This window comes from Gymnoscopelus braueri, assembly GCF_963280865.1.
Source record: "Gymnoscopelus braueri genome assembly, chromosome: 16".
In the NCBI taxonomy this organism is placed as follows: domain Eukaryota; kingdom Metazoa; phylum Chordata; class Actinopteri; order Myctophiformes; family Myctophidae; genus Gymnoscopelus; species Gymnoscopelus braueri.
This window is the reverse complement of record NC_137616.1, coordinates 35,851,957-35,868,385: the sequence shown is the minus strand read 5'-3', so window position 1 is coordinate 35,868,385 and position 16,429 is coordinate 35,851,957. Positions and strand designations below refer to the sequence as shown.

The window sequence follows — 16,429 nt, the reverse complement described above, 5'->3', positions numbered from 1 at the left end:
ACCTTTTTACTGTCAAGCTTTTTTTGTATTTATGAATCTAGTTCCTCTTTGTTCCAAGCCCTTCCCAGAGCTGTCTCATATTTATGTCTCTTTTAATTTTCATAGAATGCTTAGAGTGATTATAAAAAAAATTGAAATGACAGTGCTGGATTTTTCCAAGACATCACTCAGGGGTGTTGTTTGCAGATACTGACTCTCACTTTGAACAGTATTCCCTGTCCACTAGTGCAGTGTTGCTGCAGCATTCCAGGGAATACCCTCTGTGAGTTAAAGGAAAATAGAATGGAATGCAAGGATTCGTACCTCCCACAATCCACACAAGTGTCTCCCAAAGTTATAGTACAGAGAACAAAGACTTAAGGAGGTTGATTTTGTGAACTAGCACATAATTTGTCTGACAATGTCCAGTACTGCTCTAATCACTGCTCCTGTCTCCAGTTCATTCATTCTGTCAACATTTTGTTGACAGAACAAGACTCATATGTTTGCTCACGGGAGACGCCAGTAAAGGTTCAGCTGGTGTGTGTGTTTATGTATGTGCTTGTGGATGTCAGAATTAATTATTTTTCCTGTCTTTGTAAAATGTTGGCCTGCCTGACTGCTGTGTACTTGGCAACTTGCAACACATGAATCCTAGAATCCCTGCTCTTGGGGCAAACATTCAGCAAAAATAGCAAAGAGATTTGTTGAGGGAAAATAAGAGGGGACCAAGTATAGACCCCTGGGGCACCAATGTCAACTAAGTACAGTGTATAGGGTTAAACACAACACACTGGTAGCTATGATCTGGCGAGAAGTCTGGGAAATTGGGTGAAGTTTGTACTGAAGACCGGCATAAACAAATGTAATCATTTAATGGAAGAGAGCTGAGATAGATTATGGCCTTGTGGTGGATGAGAGATGTACATCTCTGTTTTTTGCCTGCATCCTTCTCTCTCTTTTTCTCCTCTTCTATTCCTTTCCAAAAAATCTTCCTTTCTCTCACAAACAACTTTTTAGTTGAAGCAGTGAACCAAACAGATGCTGAGGATCTCACGTCAAACGGCTTCCCTCGAGGATTATGTCCATGCTGAGAGAATTCTGAGGACCCGCTGTCAGAAAACATGAACCCAGCATCACTCATCTCTGAGAGAGAGGTAATAAAGTTTTGTCGCCATCACAAATGTTGATATTTATGACTTCTGTTGAATCGGATCGCTTTCTAATTGTGGACTGCACAATGAGTTCAGACATGGCTACAGCCCTTGTGTATTCTCAAAATCTGAAACAATTTATTGCCATGTATGCAAAGAATTTGCTGTGGTGGCACAAGGTGCACAGACAACCCGAATAACCCGAAAACAATTCATACAGATGACCTTCCCAGCGTATGACCTTAGAAGGGACAGTGAGAGAGACTTCAGTCCATCAGTACCCATGGCTGGACGCCCAGGGGCGAATTAAGAGAGTGACTTGAATGCCAGACAGAAAAGCCATCCTCCCCTAGGATGTGACCCTCATGCAACCACATCTGAGAAGATGGGAGGGGACATATGTTGTACCCAGAGAGAGGGCTCTGCCTCCTGCTGCTGTTGCTGCGGTTAAGGGGAACCCCCAGTACCCGTCCCTCATCTTTCTCTCCCTTTCTCCCCCGACGGGGCTGAGGGGTCGGACTGGGACCTGAGCATCTTCTCGGTTCCCAGGGACAGGAAGAAGCAGCTGCCTGTCTGTCTGCCTGACCCCTGCCTGTGGGACCCTATGAGTGGGAGTGGGGACTCCTGAAAGTATACGAGGCCTGTCCTTTAGGCAGTCCTACTGAGACGATAGTTTGAATGTTATGGAATATACATATGAATAATATGAATGGGATATGTACACCAGGGATGTTGCATTTTTGTGGGCGTGTAGATTTGTCAACTCACAAACGCGTGCACGCACGCACGCACGCGCGCGCGCACGCACGCACGCACGCACGCACGCACGCACGCACGCACGCACGCACGCACGCACGCACGCACGCACGCACGCACGCACGCACGCACGCACGCACGCACGCACGCACGCACGCACGCACGCACGCACGCACGCACGCACGCACGCACGCACACACACACACACACACACACACACACACACACACACACACACACACACACACACACACACACACACACACACACACACACATCTGCATGTGTGACTTCTCACATGCCCTATTCATTGTCTCCGCTAGGCCGAAGGCATGGCTGACACTATGTTTTGCACCCTGTCCGTCTGTCCGTATGAATGAATGAATGAATGAATGAATGAATGAATTACTTAATTAATATTTTATTTCCGTGTCCAGACAATTTCTTGACCCATCCCACATGGGATTATCAGACACATAGATTTTAAACAAAAACAAAAAAACATAAACATACCAATGTACACCAAGCCAGCAACTCGTAATACAGCCTGATTTTGAACAAGCCACTTACAGTACATACATTCATATATACCTGCACATAGAATATATAAAGTTAATACAAATGAAAGTTCATCTATTATAAGTCACCCTTCTCCTCCTATCCCACGCTTTATAAAGATATTCTGAAAATGCTAAAATATGACGAAAAATAAATTCAATTAAAGCACTATTCCCATAATCTATCAGGTTTAGATCAGGGGTGTGGACTTTTTTGAACAATATTTCTCTCAGATCATGATACATAGGACAAAATAAAATAAAATAGATTTCATTCTCCACCTCATTCAGATCACAGTATTCACATATTCTGATAACTTCCTCTATATCTTCCTGTTTCGATATGTAATGGCAGAATGCCACATCTTATCTGCGCACAAAGTGACCTCTGACTTTTAGCCAAATTATACGCCCCAAAATGTTCACATGGGCCTTTATAGTGCCACCAGGAGGCAAAACATTTTTTTTTACATTACTCCTACAGATTTTGTCCAAATATCACGCAAAGCAGTACACAGTATCTCTACAGTCATCACACCAAACTGGTCTTTCAGATTTTTCATATTTCATTAACACAGCGTGCGATAGTTGGGAAACTTTGCACGCACATTACCACTAGGCCAAGGAAGAAATGCCATTTTTCAAATCGTCCTTATGGTGGCACTATAACAGGTCGATTCGCATTGTTACCTATAACTGGACCATTCGGCGTGAAACTTTACACGCACACTCCCTAGAGGCCAAGGAAAAACCTCTGCCCTGCATCTTTCACATCGGTCTTTTATAGCGCCACCAGGAGGCCGATTTTTGCAAAACACATTTCTTGATATTACTCCTACAGATTTTGTCCAAACAGATTTTGTCCAAACACCCACAATAACCTACCTGACCTGGCGGAGACCTGTGCTAAATGCATTAAAGTTATGTGCAAGGTTAGGAAAATATGGCACCTAAAAACAACAGATCTACAGGCTAACATTGCATTGCAAAGCAACATATTGTTAACTTGTAGATCTGTTCTTTTGGGCAAGCAAAACCGCCACCCTGCAGAGTATAAATGAGGCTTAAAAAGGCCAAGTATCGCAGTGTGTGGGGGGCCGAGAAGGATGGCATCATCCGTCTGTGTTATCTTCTCTACAGACGCTGTTTTTCAATACACACCAGCCTAATTGGTCTGTAAATCACCACGGTTGTAAAAACACATCTGAGACCTTTGTAATAAATGCACAGGGGGGGAGAGTGGCACCTCCTTACTTATGGACTGTATCCTGTGAGCTGAACCAACAGTGGCTATTCCATAAGGAGTGGCCTTCCTCACATGAAGCACCTGTATGTAATTATGAAACGAGAACATCATGGAGAGTTGGCATCATGGTGCTTGACTGTAAATCAGAGTGGACCCCGCTGGACCTGGACCGATGCCCAGTTTGCACAATAGATAAAAAATGACCACAATGATGCCAATGACTTATAAATGGAGTGAATGTACTTATGTAAGTAAATCATATAGAGCAGTGTTTTGTCAGTGGAAAAAGTTCAAATAAAATTATCCATCACTATGATGGCATGACTAAATGAAAGTGGAACAATGCCCTTTGGTGGGGGTGAGGAGGGGGGGGGGGCACCACAATGAGTCCAATATGTAAATGTAAGTAAATCATGTACAGAAATGTTTTGTCAGAGACAATAAAAAAGACCATCACTAATGATGGCAGACATGTTATCTGTAGGCGAACATGACCGTGCATAAACACAGCTTAGTCAGGAATGAAGGAGGATCCTTCACAGACATTCTGCTCATATTTGGAACAGCGGAGGTGATAACCTCAGATTTGTAACCGGTGCCCAGACCACACATCTCCTTCTGGGGGCCTGGGTATGTAAACAATGTAATCCAGCCTGGTCGCTTAAACTATAAGCCACAGCCCAAATTAATGGAGGGTTTAGTTGGAGAGGGGAGGTGGGTAATGTGTGACCCCGACCCCCCCATCTTATATATTTAAGTATTCTAATCAGGGTGATGATGACTGAGAACTCAAGGGATGGATCCACTCTGCCTATGTTGGACGCTTGGCTCCAGTGAATGCCAAAGTGGACCACCATATTTTCAAACAAGAAGCCCTGATTATAAATGTTTAAAAGACAAAAAGGAAGAAGAGATTGTTAAAATATCAGCAAATATCCATATTTTGCATAATGTTTAAAATACACATAACTTAATTTCTATAGATCCGTCTGTCTTTATAGTCTTAAAGGTAGGGTAAGTGATATTTTTTGGTTAAAACAAAACGTATTTTGTTAAAAGGTTAAAGCTCTATATTCTGATATCATTGTTATAGGGTGTTTGTTCAGTAACAGGAGTATCCCTGTCTCTCCAGCTCTGTAATAAACAGAAAATATAAATTCAGGTAGGTGACAAAATGTCAGCCAATCAGGAGAGAGTTCCCATTTATCAGCATTTTTATAGTGTTCCAGCTCCTATTTTGTCTGCTCATTTCTTTGTGTCATCACTTCCAATTTCAATTGTTTAATCTGTATCCTGTCTGAGTTCTCTATCCTGATTGGATAATATTGGTATCCTGACTTGGAAATGCATTTTCTGTTTAATAAAGAGCTGGAGAGACATGGAGAGGGGACTACTGTTACTGAACAAACACTATAGCAATGAGTAAGATATAACACTTATTTTAACCAAAGAAAATCACTTACCCTATACCTTCAACGCCATTAAAACCGGGAAAGCATCTGTGTAATTTTATTCCTTGGCTATTCAAAATTAGCAGATATACAAACTCGGGTGTCATATATGAGCTTGCAGATCTGCAATTTTTGAAAAATCGTGAAAGTTTTTTTTTTTTTTACTCAAACCATTGCTTCTGTGGGTCCCAGGAATATTTTGAATTGGGGGCCGGTGGCCAAATACATATCATTTTGGGGGGGTCCTTGACAAAACGTATACGTTTTTCAGACAACTGTTAGGATTTAGAGGATTTGTAGAATCAGCCTCAGGTCTTAATGGGTTGAGTATAACTTTGAAAGTTATATTAGGGGTATTGAAACAGATATTAGGGATTGATTCTTTAGCCTACTGTAGCTCTGGTCCAGAGCGTTAGCGAGTTCTCTCCAACGCTCAGTTAGGAGTGGGTGCTATTCCCATGGACTGAAAATTCCACTACTGTGCGAGGTCAAAATAAAGACAAACTGTTTTCTTAATCATTGAAACAAAGGCTGTTGTGTGTTGTTGAAAGACTATTCTCCACGGTGGGAAATGTCTCAAGACCCCACCTTCTCTGTATAATACACGTTTTGGGAAGAAATAAGAAATAATTGTATTTACTCACCTGCGTCCTCTACAGATCTGGTCAATGGTAATTTATATTGACCAGATCTGTAGAGGGCGCAGTGGAGTAAATACAATTATTTCCGTACGGTGGACATATTTTATTTTCTTCCCAAAAAGTGTATTATACGGAGAAGGTGGGGTCCTGAGACGTTTCCCACCGTGGAGAATAGTCTTTCAACAACACAAAACAGCCTTTGTTTCAATGATTGGCAAACTAAAGTTGGAGACCTCGCACAGTAGTTTCAGTCCATGGGAATAGCACCCACTCCTAACAAGGCGTTGGTTCTCAAAGTGGGGTCCGGGGACCCCCAGGGGTACTCGAGGGGGTTCCAGGGGGTCCACAGCTAAATGATGGATAGGAACCAAATGGACCCTTATGGGTCTGTAACTCTGAGAGCGTACAAATGGAACCGAATGGATCCGTTAGGGTCCATTTGGTTTTGTACTCTCAGAGTTAAATTAACATTGATTTTACAATATGAATTGGGGTCCCAGAGATAGAGATGCCATTAAATGGGGTCCGTAGCCCTAATGCATGTCAAACTGGGGGTCCTTGAAATTAAAATGACCAGAGCTAAGCCTACTGATGCTCCGCGGTGACGCGCAGCGCCCTCGTGCGCACTCCCGCTAGGAGCGCAGAGAGACAGTATGAGCCTCTCCTCTCATCCTGACCCGCTATACGGACAGCTTTTTCCTTTTGACCAATATTTATGTCTCTTTTTTCTTACTTTCAAAGCTGGGGTTGCCGAGGCCTGCATTTGTTCTTGGTAGAATGAAAAGTTTGATCGGTGTCGCAGTTCTCCTGCAATTGATACCTGCACAGGTAGGATCATTCTGACCAATGCAAACTTTATGCTGTTTTTTATCATAGATGTATTGCTGTATCATCGATTTGAAAATCGATCAAATACAGATATGATAGTCTTGATCCAAGGCTAATTTTGTATAGGCCTATATACGTACAGTAGGCCTAGGCTTTATAATGTGACATTGACAACTTAAAACTACACAATATGCAGAGCTTGAATCGTTAGCTTAATGCGTACGAATGTATGAGGAATTTAATGTGTGCATTAAACACAGCCCATGTGTAAAGGGTTAGTAGATTTGATTGAATTGCTCATCTCTAAAATCTTAAAAACATTCAACTTAGTTGTTGAGTAGCAATTCTTTCTCCTGGACTTCTCTTTTTCTCCTTGTGACTCTTATGAGCACTTCACGTGAAATATGAAGATAATTGGAGTCACATTTGAATAGCCTTCTGGGGGAATAACAACACAAGAACAACACTTAGCATCTTAACAGACTTCTGCAGCTTATTGACCAGTGGTAGAAAAAGTACTCACATTTTTTACTTAAGTAAAAAAGTATCAATAGTCAATACTGCAATGTAGTCAAAGTCGTGAATTCAAAATTTACTTTAGTAAAAGTACAAAAGTAGTGGCTTCAAAATGTACCTAAAATACCAAAAGTAAAAGTACTCATTATGCAGAAATGTCCCATTTCAAGTGACATCTTTTGAAAATAGCAGATCTACAAGCTCACAATGCCTAGCATGGCGATGCATTGTGAGCTTGTAGATCGGCTATTTTCAAATGGCCAAAATCCTATGCATATAGGGCAGAAGTGGTTACTGTATATATTTTGTAAAGTAACCATAACTCAAGTTTTCATATAATTGTAGTTATGTATATTTGCCACTGAGATGTAGTGGAGTAGAAGTAAAGGTGTAGAAAATTGGAAATACTACAGTAAAGTAAAAGTAGGCCTACCTCGAAATCGTACCTAAGTACAGTACTTGAGTACATATACTTAGTTACTTTACACCACTGATATTGACTGACTGTGACACATTTAAGCCTATACTACGCGTCTCTTGTTGTGTTGTGTTAAATGTAATTTTCAAAGTGTGTTTACAGTGACTATATGCTAGCTATCATTCATTTGCACATATTTACACAACTGGCCTCTGCAGCAGCAGGCAGCTGCCTGGTCCAGCTGGGACTCTGCATGTTTAGATCCAGGTCATGATAGAGGTTTAGCGGCCGATAGACCTAGTGATTCTAGAACTATTTTTATTACACGGACCCCCAGTTTGAATGGGCCAAAATTAAAGGCAGTGGTGGGAAATAGTACTCAAATGTTTTACTTTAAGTAAAAGTATCAATACTGCAACGTAGAAATACTCTGTTACAAGTAAAAGTCAGGAATTAAAAATGTACTTGAGTAAAAGTATAACAGTATCGGCATCAAATTGTACTTAGAGTACCAAAGTACCACATCTCAAGCCTCTGAGATGTAGTGGAGTAGAAGTAAAAGTATTGGGAATTGGTAATACTTAAAGGGATATTTCACTTTCAAAAAAACTTTGGGTCATTTTATCATCTACTCAGGCTTTGGTCAGCCCCCCAGACCGTTTTTAAGTTGCTTGATTCAGTATTTATATATTTGATATGATATTAACAAAAGCCTGAGTAGATGATAAAATGACCCAAAGTTTTTTTGAAAGTGAAATATCCCTTTAAGTAAAGTACAAATACCTAAATAAAACATAAAATTGTACTTAAGTACAGTACTTGAGTACATGCATTTGGTTACTTTCCACCACTGATTAAAGGGGTAAGTGATTTTTATGTATTTATTATTATTTTGTTAAATTCATTTTAAATAAATCAATAGTTCTATATTCTGAATCTGATGGAAGGCCTAATCAGTGCATAGAGTGATGTTTCAGTAACAGGGGTCTCCCTGTCTCTCCAGCTCTTTAGTAAACAGAAAATGCATTTTCAGATCAGGATACCAATTTTATGCAGTCAAGAGAGAGAAGCCATACAGGATACAGGACAAACAAGTGAAATTGGAAGTGATGACACAAATAAATGAGCAGACAACATTGAAACTGGATAACTATAAGACTGAAGCTGAAAAATGGGTACTCTCTCCCGATTGGCTGAAATTGGCAACCCCCTGAGAAAATGTATTTTCTCTTTATTAAAGAGCTGGAGAGACAGAGACCCCAGTTACTCAACACAACAAGAGTATTAGAGCTTTAACTTTTTTACGAAAAGCTAAACGAAAAAAGAAGGAAAATAAATCACTTATCTCTCAGACCCCAATTTACACTGGAAAATCCTCAGTGTTCATCTAAATCTGAGAGTGTACATTTGTACACTCTCAATGTTACGGTAAGGGTCCATTTGGACCCCTGGTGGTCCCCGGACCCACCGTAGAGAAACAGTACAATATGGGCTATTGAACAATGAGAGTGAAACTGTGGAAAAACTAGAACAATCAAGATGACACAACAACTCTTTATGTTGAGTAAGTTGGAGGCAGTTATAACCCCTTTATTCTTCCCGACACACATTAATCTGTTCTGCTTAGATGCTCCCCAGCTGGAGCTTTGTATAAGAACATCAGCTAGGCTGCTAGGTCTATAACTGGCTTAAATGAAAATGTAACTGTCTGGATTTCCTGATCTTCTTAATCCTAATTTATACTTCGTCGTACGACGGTGTCACCAGTGAAAATACATGTTTGAAGATTAGTTATTTTTGGCGAGTGACGATGACATAAATTAGACTAATTAGAGCTTGGAGATATGGACATAAAATCAAATATCATGATATTCTTGATCAAATACCTCAAAGTCAATATTGTGATGATATTGTGGGGATGACTATTGGATTTGTGCATTCACAAAAATATTTACACAATTAAATATTTGATCAATAGCCATCTCATTAATCATTTGTGATAAGTAATAATTTATCAAATAATGATAAAAGAATTATGCCTATTATGATAACAAAGTGTAAAGGCAAAACATTCAGGTATTCAGAAAATTACATCAACTTACTGTAATGATTTTGCTTTTAAAACCAGGAAAAGACAACACCTATGCCATATTCTACAATATAAAAAATCCCGGACGAAATACAGTCATATCACCATTTCGATATAATACTGATACAGCATATAACTCATCTCTACATCATATGTACATTGTTTTATTCAGAGTTAAAGTAACACTTGGTGTTTTTTGCTAAACATATTGAACCCATCTTCCAGCTGGTTTGTACAGAGACCACAGCTCCCTTAGGCTGCATGGTCCCATGGGTGTGGCGTGTGGGTCTAATGCTAGACTGTCTCCCAGGTGTTTCCTTTTCCTACAACACCCTCTGACCCTTGACCCTTAAGGAGAGGGGGGGGGCACGCTGTGCAGAGCACAGTCATACTGTACACACCACTGTTTATCAACATCGGGTCCGGGGACCGCCAGTGGTCCAAATTGACACTTAACGGGTCTGTAACTCAGAGAGTATGTATACAAATGGAACTGAGTTAAATTAACAGTGTAGATTGGGGTTGCAGACCAGTGATTCTCAACCCTTTTAATGTCATGGACCCCAGTTTGATATGCATTAAGCCAGTGGTTCCCATGCTTTTTAGCTCAAGACCCAAAAGAAAGATTTTACGTTTGCCCGGGACCCAAACAAACTAGTGAAAATAGCAGATCTACAGGCTCACAATGCGTCGCTTCACGCCGCGTTGTAAGCTTGTAGAACTGCTATTTTCTGTGTTTTTTTATTCTTATTTATTTATGGAAATTATTTGATTATTTGATTGTATTTATCTTTTGAAAACAAAACGTTTTTAATTGATGAAAAGTTGTGATTTTTTTTTTTATTAAAAGAATACATATATTTTTTAAGTGTAGGAAACAAAAAACAGGGATATTTTACTCACGACCCATACAAATTGGGTCCGCGACCCGAACATGGGTCCCGACCCACTGTCTGGGAAACAGTGCATTAAGCAACAAACCCCCATGTGAGGCAATTTATCTCTGGGACCCAATCTACATTGTGATGGCCTTAGTGTTATCAGGTCCATTTGGTTCCATTCATACCCTCTCAGAGTTGCAGACCCATAAGGGTCCATTTGGACCTGCTGGCGGTACACAGACCCGATGTTGAGAACCAGCGGTGCACACTCTATATGATGATTGAACTCTATATCGCAGCTGTAGAGTAGAGACCATGATGTGTGGATATACACACAGTGGTATCCTCAGAGAATGTATAAAATGACCCTTAAAGGTCAATTTCCCTCCCCAGTGGGAGCTGGAACTTTACTGCTGAAAAGAACCTCCTTTGAAGATGGATATGAGGAGTTATTTAGTGCCGTATCGTTGCAAGTCAAATCAAACCCCCTCCCTAGCTTCACTCTGAGACAGAAACAGCCAATCCTGAATATCAATGTGATCTGTGTTTTTATGAAGTAATATTGCCTTATCGTGGCCAAAAAATCATATTTGATCTCTTCTGGAGTGTAGGAAACATAACGACCCCCTCCACTCTGAGACAGAAGCAGCCAATCCTGAATATCAATGTGATCTGTCTTTTTATGAAGTAATATTGCCTTATCGTGGCCAGAAAATCATATTTTATCTCTTCTGGAGTGTAGGAAACATAACGACTGGGGCTTGACTGGAATACACAGAGGCAACAGACTTTGAACAAAATTTAAAATGTCTGAATCCTACAGAACGAGAAGGATCTAATGGTGATGATGACCTCCTGGAGGTCTCTAGGATGCATGTAATGGTTTGCTTTATTAGATCAGACGAAACGCGCCCAGATGGGTCCTGTAATCACCTTGAGCAGAATAAAATTCACAGAAACCCAATGTGACATTTAGAAAAAAGACAACGAGAGAGAGAGAAAGACCTGAATACAGAGAGAATTATATCTACTGTACAGTATATAAGGTACAATATGTGCAGGTTTGACCCTAAAAATAATTTAAAAAAAGCTATTATTTACAGTTTGAATACATTTGACCTGACAGCTACTGTAGTTCCTTGTTCATGGCTCTGATAGCCTGAGGGTGTGTGTACGTGTGTGTGTGTGTGTGTGTGTGTGTGTGTGTGTGTGTGTGTGTGTGTGTGTGTGTGTGTGTGTGTGTGTGTGTGTGTGTGTGTGTGTGTGTGTGTGTGTGTGCGCGCACACACACACACGTCTCACACACACACACGTCACACACACACACACACTCACACTTTAACAATTCAAGATAATAGTCTCTGTCGGGTGGAAACTTTATATGTACAAAACTTTTTAAGATTAAAATTCAAAACAGAGTTTTTGTCAATTGTAAGAGAGGGGGGATCCAAGAAAAAAAGGTTGAGTCCCAACTGATTTCCTGCTGGGTCTGTTGTCTCTCAACTCAGCTTTGTTTAATCTGAATTCAAATGTCCATTGGTTATTTCAAAGGAAGGCTGTTCAGCATGAAGCCTTGTTCCTGCAGATCTGGATTTGGACATTCTAAGGAAGTACTGGGTCCAGTTTGGACATTCTAAGGAAGTACTGGGTCCAGTTTGGACATTCTAAGGAAGTACTGGGTCCAGTTTGGACATTATAAGGAAGTACTGGGTCCACAGTAACTGAAGCTTAATTTATGGTTCCTAGCCCGACGGTGTCGCTCACCAAAAATAACAGATTGCGTCACATTTTCAGATTTAAAGTCTGTTAAATGTGTTGTAAGTGATATTCTTTTGTTAAAACAAGTGTTAAATAACTTTATATTCTGATAGTAATCATAGAGTGTTTAATAACAGGGGTCTCCCCGTCTCTACTGCTCGAGTCCTCAATTTTCTGTTTATCAAAGAGCTGGTCTTTAATAAAAATAAAATAAATGTTCAGTCGGGTTGCCGAATTCAGACAGTCAGGAGAGAGTACTCATTTATCAGCTTCAATTTTATATAAAAATACTAACACAAGCGAATGCTCTGCAAGCGAGTGCTCATGTTTAAGGTTTGATAACATAGAATTATCAGTAGGCTACTTGTTGGTATTATTTGCCTGAAAATCTATCTATGATAGTATTGATGCTTTTGATTGTCTGACAAGACATAACAATGACTCCCATACTTTTTGGACAGTTTCTGTTTGGAGTTCAGTTTACAGGTTCAGGTTTGACAATTGCACATTTGAATGCTCAAAGGTTATTGACTTGACACCATAAATATTGCGGATTTAAAATCGATTGGCACATTAAAGATTCTGTTTGTCACAATTTAATACAATCTGTTCATTTTCATTATTCATTACTCATTACCTAGTCTTAGTAGTAAGCAACAACACATCCTTGTAGCACGCTGTTAGTATTACTTGTGCCACCAGAGGGCGTTCTTCAATTGCAAATCAGCTACTGTTCCTATCAGCTCCAGTATAACCATGAAACTTTCTAGTACAGCACAGCTGTGTTAATCTCATCTCACAGATGTCTGTATGTTCTGTTCATTGGACATGAGCAGGTTATTTCTCAGATAAAAAGGAAGAATTAATGTGTTTAAAGATTTAACTTTCCGGTTTTAATGTATATATTACAGGACTCCCTCCCTTCATCAGAAGTCCCTCCAAAAAGTAAGGGCCATGGATGCATCATTACATAATTATCATCATAAATTAATTAACAGGCTCTGCCACTAATAGGAATGGAGTAATAATGAGAAAATTCATCCTCTGCCATTGCAGTAGTGCTGTTCCATGAGGTGTGGAGGCGGAGCATGTGTCGTCCCATGGAGCGATTGGTGGATATAGAGCAAGAGTACCCGGGAGGGGTGGAGCATATCTATAGCCCCGCCTGTGTTCCACTTTGGCGATGTTCTGGCTGCTGCGGAGATGCCAACCTGGAGTGCCAGCCAACACACACACGCAACATCACCCTGCAGGTGTGTGAGTATGACGTCATTCATACTGTAATCATGCAGTGTTTCTCAAACCTCTTCATTTCAAGGATCCCCAGTTTGACATGCATTAGTTAGGCCTCGGACCCCCATTTTATATGAAAACACTGTTACCTTCCACTTGAATGCACGGAATCAAATCAGCACTTAATAAGGTGCTGAGAGGGAGCGTAAACAACAATCTGGTACCACCCACCCATAAAACAAACATGGGCAAATTCTCCTTCTACAGCACGGCCACCAAGGTATGGAATAGTCTAACCCCATCCCTCAAAAAATGCAGTTCGCTGGGCTCATTTAAAACAGCCCTAAAAACTCATCTTTCTGGAGGCCATAAGAGGAGGTAGTACCAGTTTCCCGGTAGACAGACGACCCCCCTCCCCTTTTTTTTGTATATATTTTTTATTTTTCATGCTTTTTTTTTTTTGTACATAGTGGTATTTTTTCTCTGTATTTTTGTGTTGATTTTTGAACTGTTTGGTTGCTACTATATATGTCTATGAAATTAATTCAAGGACCCCAACGGAAACAAGTCCGCAAGGACTTTTTTGGTCGGACCTTTTAGACAAAAGTATTATAAATGTAATTGTGTTGTTTTACATTATTTTGCCTAATAAACATTTCAATCAATCAATCAATTCAATGGTACTTTAAAACATTAATAAGTAATAAGTTGGAGAACATGTCAACTGGAGAGCATTTGAGAAGAATGTGTGCAATGTGCGTGCCTGCGTGCGTGCGTGCGTGCGTGCGTGCGTGCGTGCGTGCGTGCGTGCGTGTGTGAGCGAGCTTATGCATGTAGATTTGTGGGATAGTTTCGTAGCATTTCACCATGTCCTTCCCATCGTAGCTGTTGAGGATAACTCCATCTGAGAGATCTGGACGTTATGTGGAGCTCACCTTTGTGGAGCATGAGGAATGTGAGTGCAGGTAGGTGCTGATGAATAACACCCGCGGGAACAATCCCTCAAATGCCATTTCCAAGTTATTTCCCCCTGAGAACTCGCCAATGCAGACCATAAGTAACCTACTTGCTTTCTGCTGTTTTTCAGACCCCGACAAATACATATGAATAGTCGAAGGTGAGTAGAAATACACCTCTGGATCACCCTCAATGCAAAAAAAGTTTCCTAAATAGCTCACATCTACAGTATGATGAACCTTTAAATACATTTTGGACCCTGGAATCATGTATACACGCATACAATTTCATCCTCTCTAAATACAGTTTCGAGAGATACAGTTTATATTTTTCCGCAATGCATATTTCTGCCCAATGTTTTATAACTGTTTTTGCATATGACGATGTATGACCACTAACACAACTGTAAAGAGAATGATGCCAACACTCACGTTCTGTGGTACAAGTTTTCTTTATTCCAAAGTAAGACGGGCAACATGACAAATCAGACACGTTTCAGCGCTATGCCATCATCAGCGTAGACTCGTAGAGCATAACACGTCTGATTTGTCATATTGCCTTACATTGAAATAAAGAAGTACCAAAACGTTAGTGCTGGCATCATTTTCTTTATGTTGAACCTTTTGGAGCCTTGCACCTGGCAGGTTTGTTGTATCGTTCATTTTGACTGAAGTTGTGCTCGCATACCTCCTAGTTTTAACCACCAGCAAATGTACGTCAAATGACAAATAAAATCATGCAGGATGATGCAGCATCATCATTCTTCAGAGTTCTGTACATTTATATGTTTATTGATTCCCAGCAGCAGTCAGTCTGTGAGGAACAGACCGAGGAGGAGGAGAAAACAGAGGAAGAAACTAAAAGACTGTGGCAAGTAAGAGATTGACTATCTGCATGAGTTGGATTATAGTGTCCTTCACACACTTTTTCTGTATCTATCTGTCTGAATCTTCTATTTGTCTCACTCTACCATATAGTCATTCACATGCGCACGCACATGCACACGCACACACACACGCACACGCACAAGCACACGCACACGCACACACACACACACACACACACACACGCACACACGCACACGCACACGCACACACACACACACACACACACACACACACACACACACACACACACACACACACACACACACACACACACACACACACACACACACACACACACCACCCCTTCAAACAGTGACTCATTTATCCTTAGATGTGTTGCATCATGTTGTTGTTGGACAACAGAGTATAAATCAGGCTTTTGGCTTCAACATTCAGACATGTATGGGTACATTAAGCACTGTTTCTGCAATGCTGCCATGATGAGCTGAGATGGTGCAGTGTCACATTACCTCTCAGCTGTTCTCCTTGGCAGACATGCATTATGATCTAGTGGCCACATATGGCCATTTTGTGTTTGTGTCCAAGGATGCCGAATATTTAGAATCAAACAAAACATTTGTCAAAGTTAATTTAACTCTGAGAGTGTTAAAATGGACCCAAATGGACCCGTAGTTTATATACATAAATGGAAGAAGAGTACAGCAAAGGAAAGAGAAGCGGCCTGTGGCCTTGTGCCAATGACCAAATCACAGCAGTGTTGACATACAGTTATAACAGCACTCCTCCTCCCTGTGATATTGCTTAAATGTCAAGCAGGATACAGTCTGTTCTCTACAGCTACTTGTTATTCAGCTGATTCTTCTTGATAAAGCCCAGGGTGTACTGATGGACTCATAATATTCTACTTTTCTGTCACTATTGTACCCACTTTTGGAACCTGAAACAATCTTAACTGGTCTTTGAGCAGACCAAGATGATTCTCTTTATCTTGTTAAGGATAGAATCTAAGCCCAGCCTGAACCCGCAGAATTAAGGGAGGAATTCAGCTCAGACAGGCCGAAGTCCATAATGTCTTCCTGCTGAACGTTGTCTGGTTCACGGCACGCCTGCCCAGCAT

The 16,429-nt window shown here is 40.6% G+C and overlaps 1 protein-coding gene across 1 annotated transcript in view; it reads left to right on the top strand.

The window, feature by feature from the left end:
• LOC308103590 (E3 ubiquitin-protein ligase pellino homolog 2-like) overlaps positions 1-16,429 on the top strand; it is a 243,242-nt gene that overhangs the window by 122,612 nt on the left and 104,201 nt on the right. The window lies entirely within an intron of this gene.